Here is an 8,380-nt window from a genome sequence, read left to right as displayed (position 1 = left end):
CCACCCCCCCCCTCCGGCCCCTCCCCCTCCCCCCCGCGCCCCGCCGCCCCTCGCGCACCGCCCTCTCTCCGCGCGGCCTAGCCGGCCTCGGGCGCGTCGGGATCCCCGGCTTTTCCCGGCCCGGCCCGCCGGCTGCCCGGCCCCGGCCCTGGCTCGCCGAGTCGGCGCGCGCCGCCCCCTCCCCCTTCTCCCGCCCGGGGCGCTCCCACCGCCGCTGCTCACCCTCTCTCCACCTCTGACCTCATCTTATTTTCCAAAAATCTGTGCGGCCCTTCTTCCTGGGTGCCGGGAGCTCTTTAGCCTGTTCCCGGTGTCCGTGACCTTCCTACCCCCGACGCGCCCCCCCCCCCCACCTGGGAGGCAGAGACCTTTCGCTCTTCCCTCTCCCCTGCGTTTGGGCACCTTGGTGCCAGCCCTGGAGCGTTTTTGAACTCGGTGGAAGAGCCTTTCAAGGACAATTCTATCTTTACAACCCCTCTCGCAGAATCACGGTGGCTCAGTCTTTCCCAGTAACATGACATTGGTCAGAGGGCCCCTGGCATTACCGTTAAAAATAAGATAAAAAGGAAACTTTTCCATCGGGACTGGGGAATGCTCTCTGTCTTCCGGTCTAGGTAAGTGCTACTGTAGAACACCCCGCGGGCAGTGTGTTCCCTCCCTCCCACACCACCTTGATCGTTGGGGGGCGAGGGGGGGGCGGGGAATACACGCACGGTGCACGTGTGCTTACCCACACATCCATGAGCGGTGTGGAGGGAGCCGTGTGGACTGACCCCAGCAGCGTTACCAGTTAGCACGAGGAAAGACGAGTAAGCATTGGCTGACGATTAGAATAACCCAGGAGCTTCCCCTAGATGATACCCAAGTACAAGTTGACAATTAAAAGAAAGACCTGCTGCCTTCACCCGTCTTCACCACCTCCCAGGTCAGAACTCCCCAAGACGGGTGGTCTGCCGGCATCTGAAGCGCCACGGTCCAAATTGCTGCTGTCCTATTGTTTATTCCTTTCCCGTTCTACCTGCGAGGATGATGCTCCCGAATGTGGACACTTCCTCTGTGCAGATAGACCAACCAGTGGTCGCCAGACAAGTCCTATCGTGCTTTCTGAATACATGCGACATTTTAAAAACAATGGTGTGCATGCAATTTTATTACATACCCTATAAAACATGCCCTAGAGTAGGAATACGCGAAGATCGAAATACAGATGAAGTGCATTTTTAAAAGAATACTTTTTTAGTGAAAGGTATTGGCTGTCTTAACTGGAAGAGATAGTTGTCAAAGAGGTAGATTAAAGTAGAGGAAGAGCATCCTTGGTTGCATTTATTAAATTAGGACTCATTTTCCAGTCCGTTCACCACGATACAAAGGTTTTCATTGAAATCCAGTCAGCAAATGTACATTTTAAGTCAATGAGTTGTTTGGTATTTGATTGAAAGGTACTGCGTTTTGTATTTTTAACAAATGGGTCCAAACCTACTAAGAAAGTTCATTTAGGTTTTTAAAACAGATTTTAAAATTCTGTTTCTTAGTTTTTCAAGCGTGCAGACAAAAGTTTTACAGGTGACGGGGTGCCTGGCTGGCTCACTAGGTAGACCATGCAGCTCTTGACATTGGGGTCATGAGTTTGAGCCCCACATTGGGCATAGGGTTTACTTGATTTAAAAAATACATATATATATGTATGCATATATATGTGTGTATATATATATGTTTTACAGGTAACACATTGTTTTTGATAAATAAATTTTATTGTTTTATGTTTATTTATTTATTTTGAGAGGCAGAGAGAGAATGTGAGTGCATGTTCGTGGGGGAGGGGCAGAGAGAGGGAAAGAGACAATCCCAAGCAGGTTCTGCGCTCAGCATAGAGCCTGACGCGGCCTCTTTCGCAGGACTCTGAGATCATGACCTGAGCCAAAATAAAGGGTCAGACACTTGACTGACTGTGCCACTCAAGCTCCCCGATAAGTAAATTTTAAAAATCACAGTGTTGGACCCATATGTAGTCGTGCATTTTCAAAATGCGTTCCCCATATGCATGACGTTCTTTAGCAAAGCAATGCCTTTCTCACTCATTAATAGACTGCCCTGTTCACTTTGAAGGAACAGATTAAGTGGATTTTTTGTTGTCGTTGTTTGGTTTGGAACACAAGTGTTAGTCCACTCTTGCCGGCCAGTCCTCAGCATAGGACGCTGTCACATAAAAACGGGTATCTCTTCTGTGTTCAGTATCTCTTGTGGGGCCTTTCTCTGGAGATAACCAGTGAATCTCTGCAGAACAAGGATTTTCATGGTCATTCTCGTGTCTTTCCTAAGAATTGTCAAGTTTGTAGCAATTAACAGGCCTGTTTTTGTCTGGCGGATGGCGTTACGCGATGGAGAAAATGGAGGTCTAAGCTGTGGGTGGCATTACTGTTCGTTCCTGGAAACATCCGACACGCTGCCCGGAGAGGGCGCTAGGTCGATCCCTGTGTTAAAGACAGGTTTTAGTAAAGCGTAGACAATTGTGTTTGCTACAGTTAAATACTACTGTGCACGCACTCTTAGACGTTTTCCTCTTGCACACCTGAGCATCTCTTGGTACACTCCACTTTGAAGTCTATGGGGAAGAGGGTTGGGGGGGGGGGGGCTTCAGCAGAAGAGAGTTCCTTCAAGTTAGCTGGCCACTTAAGTGAATTGCAACTCTTGGTTTAGAAACAAGACCTAGATTAGACCCAAGACAGACTGCGTTGTAGGGGATCTGGAAGCAGCGGCTGGTTAATGGAAAGAGCACTAGACTAGGAGTCCAAAGAACTGAGTTTTTTGGGGGGACTGTGTCCCTTTTCAGCTCTGGGACCGCTGTTTGCAGGTCGTAAGGATAGAGTAAGTTCAAGCACGGGCTCTGTAAACTGTAGCGTGCTGGACAGAAAAATCGAAATAGACATTAAGAAGCGATGTCTTGAGTTGACGTGGTCCTTTTAACTCCCCCCCCCCCCCAGAACTCTATTAATAAATGAATCCTTTCCTCTGTCCAGCATCCTGTGGGGTGGGGAGGGCATTCGTTCTTATGCTGCTTTCGTTCATTTATACTTAAGGAAACTAGGAAGGGCACAGACAGGTTGTAGGTGGTTAGCAAGAAGTTTCATTAATTTGATAAATTGAAGCTAGAATTCATACTTCCTCATCTTTAGGCGTGAGAAGCAGAGGAAAACACAGGTATGGGCGGCTCCTATTTGCGGGGAGGGATTCTAGAAACTTAACGCTTGACTGAGTAGCGCAGGGAGAGTAGTGATACAGAGCCCCGGATGGTTCGGAGTGAGTTCTAGAGAAACAGCTTCTCATTCACAGGCAGACATCCCCAGACCAAAGCAGGTGTGTCCTGGAGAGTGACAGCCAGGTCACTCCAGGTTGCAGCCATTCTCCTTCTGAATACAACATCACCACTGAAGGCCCCAGTGCCACTGTTTATTGGGGATCTTTTATCCTTCTTGTAGCCCTTCTCCACTGGGAAGGGGATGTGGAAAGGCTGGCTTAGTTAAGGTGTCGTTTAGCCCTAAGGCGGAGACTTATTTTCTGGCTGATTTAGATTTCTCTAGAATGCTTTTGGGTAGACAGGATAACCAGTAGTCAACCCGTGTTATACGCCCCCTTTGAAGGCCACTCAGTATTCTGTTCGTTCAACCTGTTGAGTTCCCGATCACATTTTAATATGAAGTGATAACCATACCCCACACATCTACAGTGCTTGCTGTGTGAATACCATTCTAAACAGACTGTCAATATTAACCATTAGATCCTCTCAAGCAACCTTTTGAGGTGCTTACCGTTACCCCTTCTTTTCAGATGGGAATCTGAGGCCCAGAGAGGTTGAATGACTTGCTTAGGGTCACAGAGCTGGGAACCCAGGCTGGCTGTCTCCGGAGTCTGTGCTTAACTGTCAACCACACCCCCTCAATGTTGTAGGCACGGTGCCAGCACTGGAGGAAAAGATGAAACCAAAGAACGGTGCGGAGGCAGGAGGCTCTCAGAAGATTAGAAGGGTGCAGGCTTACTGCGGGGACACTGGCGAGGGTGTTGCTGGAAGTCCGGGTCCGTCTGCACGGTCCTCTTTCCCACTGGGCGGTGACCAGCAGATCTCACCTTCCTGCTCTCAGTTCTGTGTCTCCCTTTCTACTGTCCCTTGATGCCTTGAGACGCCACCCCCAGAAGTTCGGCCCTTCATGGTTTCTGAAGATCTCAAGGCATGTAGTGCAGAAGGGGCTTCTCACCTTAACTCCCACCGAGGGGAGGTCTGTGCTGCCTGGGGTGGGGGTGGGGGGGTCACCTCTGGGTGTGCACTCCAGCCTCCCAAGCTTGGTACCTTACTGTCTGTGGTTACCTTAGAAACCAACTCTCTCCCAACCAACACCTCTGGTAGCTGAGACGAACTGAATAGCAGGGAAGGTGCCAAGATCCATTGTAAAGGAAAATGTGTGAAAGAAAACCAGTTTTAGATTGAAGGCTAATATTTCGGGAAGCTGGCTGTGTACGTGTGTTATTTTTTTCCCTCTGAATAAGGAAAAGTTCCCAGGATCAAAAGTGAGCTACAAAAAAAGGTGAGAGGCCAAGGGGAAGATAATTTTTTAAAAACCGCCCGAAGCTTGCTTTAAAAACTGAAAATGTTCCTAAATTTAAAAAAGAAATTGCTGACATATAATCAATTTTTCATATTTAAAATGTGCAACTTGAGGGGTTTTGACACTTACACACCCATGAAACAATCACCACAGTCAGGGTAATGAGTATGTTGATTACCTCTAAGGTTACTTTTTGTTCATTTCTGATTCTTGCCTGCGCTCCTTCCCACTGGACCCCCACCCCCCACCGCTCCGAGTTCCTGGGCAATCTGGGATCTGCTTTTTGCCCCAGTAGATTAGTTTGCATCTTTTAGAATTTATATAAATGAAATCATACAGTATGTATTCTTTTCTGCATGACTTCTTTTACTCAGCATATTTTCAGGCTCATCTGTATTGTTGAGTACATCAGTTTATTGCTGAATGGGACTTTTCTTTTTTCTCTTAGGTTTCTTTCTTTTCTTTTAAGTTTTATTTATTTAAGTAATCTCTGCACCCAACGTAGGGCTTGAACTCATGACCCCAAGATCAAGAGTCACATGCTTCTCCGACTGAGCCAGCCAGGTGCCCCTAAAATTTCAATTTCAAATTGCTTACTGCTAGCACAAGGATCTATAGTAATTTTTGTATGTATTGATCTTATCTTACAATCTTGCTAAAACCACTCATTCGTTCTAGTAGGTGTTTTGTAGATTCCATAAGATTTTCTGTATGGATGAGCATGTTGTCTGAGAATAAAGATAATTTTCCTCCTTCCTTTCCAGTATGCATTCCTTTCATTTCCTTTTTCTTGTCTTACAGCACTAGCTAGAACCTCCAGAACAAAGTTGATAGAACTAGTGAGAGCATGCATTCCTGTCTTGTTTCTGATCTTTGGAGGAAAGCAATTGATTTTACACCATTAAATATGATGTTATCTTGTAGGTTTTTCCTAGGTGCTCTTCTGTCAGACTGTGGACGTCCCCATTTATTCCCAGTGTGCTGAGAGTTGCTTTTGTTTTTTTTTTTTTGTTTCTGTTTTGTTTTGTTTTAAAATCAAGAATAGATAGACGTTCGTTATTTTATCAAATTTTTTTTTTTCTGGATTGACTGAGATGATCATATGGTTTTTCTTTTTTAGTTGTTTGATATTATAGATTTTCAACGTTGAACCAGCCTGGAATTTCTGGGATACACCCCACCTGGTTGTGATGTTAACCTTTTCTTTATGATTTGATTTGATTTGCTAACATTTCGTTAAGAATTGTTACATCTATGCTCATGAAAGATATTAGTCTGTCACTTTCTTTTCTTGTGACGCCCCATCTGGTTTTGAGTCATGCTGGCTTTGTAGAATAAGTTGGAAAGAATTTCTTCCTCTTCAATTTTCTGAAAGGGTTTGTGTGGAATTGGCATTATTTCTTCTTTAAATGTTTTATAGAATGCCCCGGTGAAGCCATTTGGACCTGGAATTTTCTTTGTGGGAAGGTTTTTAACTACAAACTCAATCTTTGTGTTAAAAAAAAAGACAGGAAAAGGTACGCTACTCAAAAAAAAAGTAGAAGTGGCTACATTCATTTCAGACAAAGCAGACGTCAGATCAAGGAAAGTTATCAGAGATAAAGAGGGGCATTATGTAATGATGAAGGAGTCCATATTCCAAGAAGCCATGACAATCCTATGTGTGTGCATCTGAAACAGAATATCAAAATATGTAAGGCAAAAACTGATGCAACTGTGAAGAGAGATATATTAATTCAGTATTATAGTTGAAGACTTTAACACTCCTCTGTCACAAATGGACAGATCCGGCAGGCGTAAAATCAGTAAGGACAGAGTTGAACTCAGCAGCACCATCAATCAGCTGGATATAATGGACATCTACAGACCCCTTCATCCAGCAACAGCAGGTCCCACATTCTTCTCAAGCTCACATGAGACATTCACCAAGGTAGACCCCCTTCTGGGCCATAAGACACCCTTTAACAAGTTTTTAAAGAGTAGAAATCATACAGTGTTTGCTCTTAGACCCCAATGAAATTAAATTAGAAATCAATAATTGACAGATAGCTAGAAATCCCCAAATACTTGGAAATGTAATGGTATACTTCCAAACAACAGATCAAAGAAGAAATCTCAAGCTAAATTTTAAAATATTCTGATTAAATTAAAAAAAAAAAACCCCAGTGTATTAAAATTTGTGGGATCCAGTAAAAACAGCGCTTAAAGAGAAATTTATAGCATTGAATACATTTTTTGGAAAAGAAGAAAGATCTGAAATCAATTATCTAAGTTTCCTCCTTAGGAAAGTAGAAAAAGTAGAGCAAATTAAGCCAAAAGTGAGCAGAAGATAAAAAATAATAAAAATTAGAGCAGAAATCGATGAAATTGAAAATAGGAAATCAGTAGAGAAAATAAACAAAACCAAATCTGGTTCTTTGAGATGCTCAATAGAATTGATGAGCCCTTAGCCAGGCTAACTAAGAAAAACACAAGTTACTAATATCAGAAATAAAAAAAAAAGGCATCACTACAGAACCCATGGACATTAAAAGGATAACGAAGGAATATTATGAACAGCTATGTGCCCACATACTTGATAACTTAGATAAAATGGGCAAACTCCTTCAAAAGCATAGTCTGCCAAAACTCATACAAGAAGAAAGAAGCCATCTGAATAGGCCTGTATCTTAAAAAATGTTTTTGAACTAATAATTAATAACCCTTAAGAACAGGAAGCACCAGGCACAGATTTGCCGACTGGTATTTTACCAAACATTTATGAAAAAAATTATTACCAATTCTCTTCAATCTTTTCCAGAAGACAGAAGGAGAGGAAATACTTTGTAACTCATTCTATGGGGCCAGTCTTATCCTAATAACAAAACCACGTGCATTATTAGGAAACTACAGACCAATGTCTTTCATAAACATAAATACAAAAATCCTCAACAAAATGTTAGCAAATCAAATTCAACAATGTATACAAAGAATTATACACTGCAGCCAGGTGGGATTTATATCAGGCATGGTAGTCTGATTCAACATTCAAAAATCAATTAATGTGATCCATCATATCAGCAGCCTAAAGAAGAAAAATTATATGATCATATCAATAGGTGTAGAAAAAAACATTTGACATGAATGTAACAACCGTTCATGATAAAAAAAAAAAACAAAACAACCTCTTAACAATCTAGGAATAGAGAACTTCCTCAACTCGATAAAAGAACATCTCCAAAAATCCTATAGCTAACATCATACTTTTGGTGAGAAACTCGAAGTTTTCCCACTAAGATCAATAACATGACAAGGATGTCTCCTCTCACCACTCCTTTTCAATATTATACTGGAAATTCTAGCTAATGTAATAAGATAAGAAAAAGAAGTAAAAAGGATACAGATTGGGAAGAGGTAAATAAAACTTTGTAGATGACATGATCATCTATGTAGAAAATCAGAGTCAACAAAAAATTCCTGTAACTTAATAAGAGATTAGAGAAAAGTTGCAGAAAATGAGGCTAATATGCAAAAGTCAATTGCTTTTCTATATATTGGCGATGAACTAGTGAAATCTGAAATTAAAAACACATTACCATTTCAAGTAGCACTCCCCAAAATGAGATACTTAAGTATAAATCTAACAAAATAGGGACAGCTGGCTGGTTCCGTCAGTGGAGCATGTGACTCTTGGGCTCAGGGTTGTGAGTTTGAGCCCCATATTGGGTGTGGAGCCTACTTAAAAAAATAAAAAAAACAAAAACAAAAACATCTAACAAAGTATATACCAAATCTATTTGAGG

General features: G+C 42.6%; 1 long non-coding RNA gene across 1 annotated transcript; it reads left to right on the top strand.

The window, feature by feature from the left end:
* The first annotated feature begins 57 nt into the window (after positions 1-57).
* Positions 58-1,132, top strand: LOC121015569 (uncharacterized). The gene is made up of 2 exons (XR_005783870.1): positions 58-614; positions 926-1,132. It is a non-coding gene; the product is annotated as an uncharacterized LOC121015569 (long non-coding RNA).
* The last annotated feature ends 7,248 nt before the right edge of the window (positions 1,133-8,380 follow it).

This window comes from Herpailurus yagouaroundi, unplaced genomic scaffold (genome assembly GCF_014898765.1).
Source record: "Herpailurus yagouaroundi ecotype Mexico unplaced genomic scaffold, PumYag 207, whole genome shotgun sequence".
NCBI classification, from domain to species: domain Eukaryota; kingdom Metazoa; phylum Chordata; class Mammalia; order Carnivora; family Felidae; genus Herpailurus; species Herpailurus yagouaroundi.
Note: the sequence above shows the minus strand (reverse complement) of the source record. Positions and strands in the feature narration are given on the sequence as shown.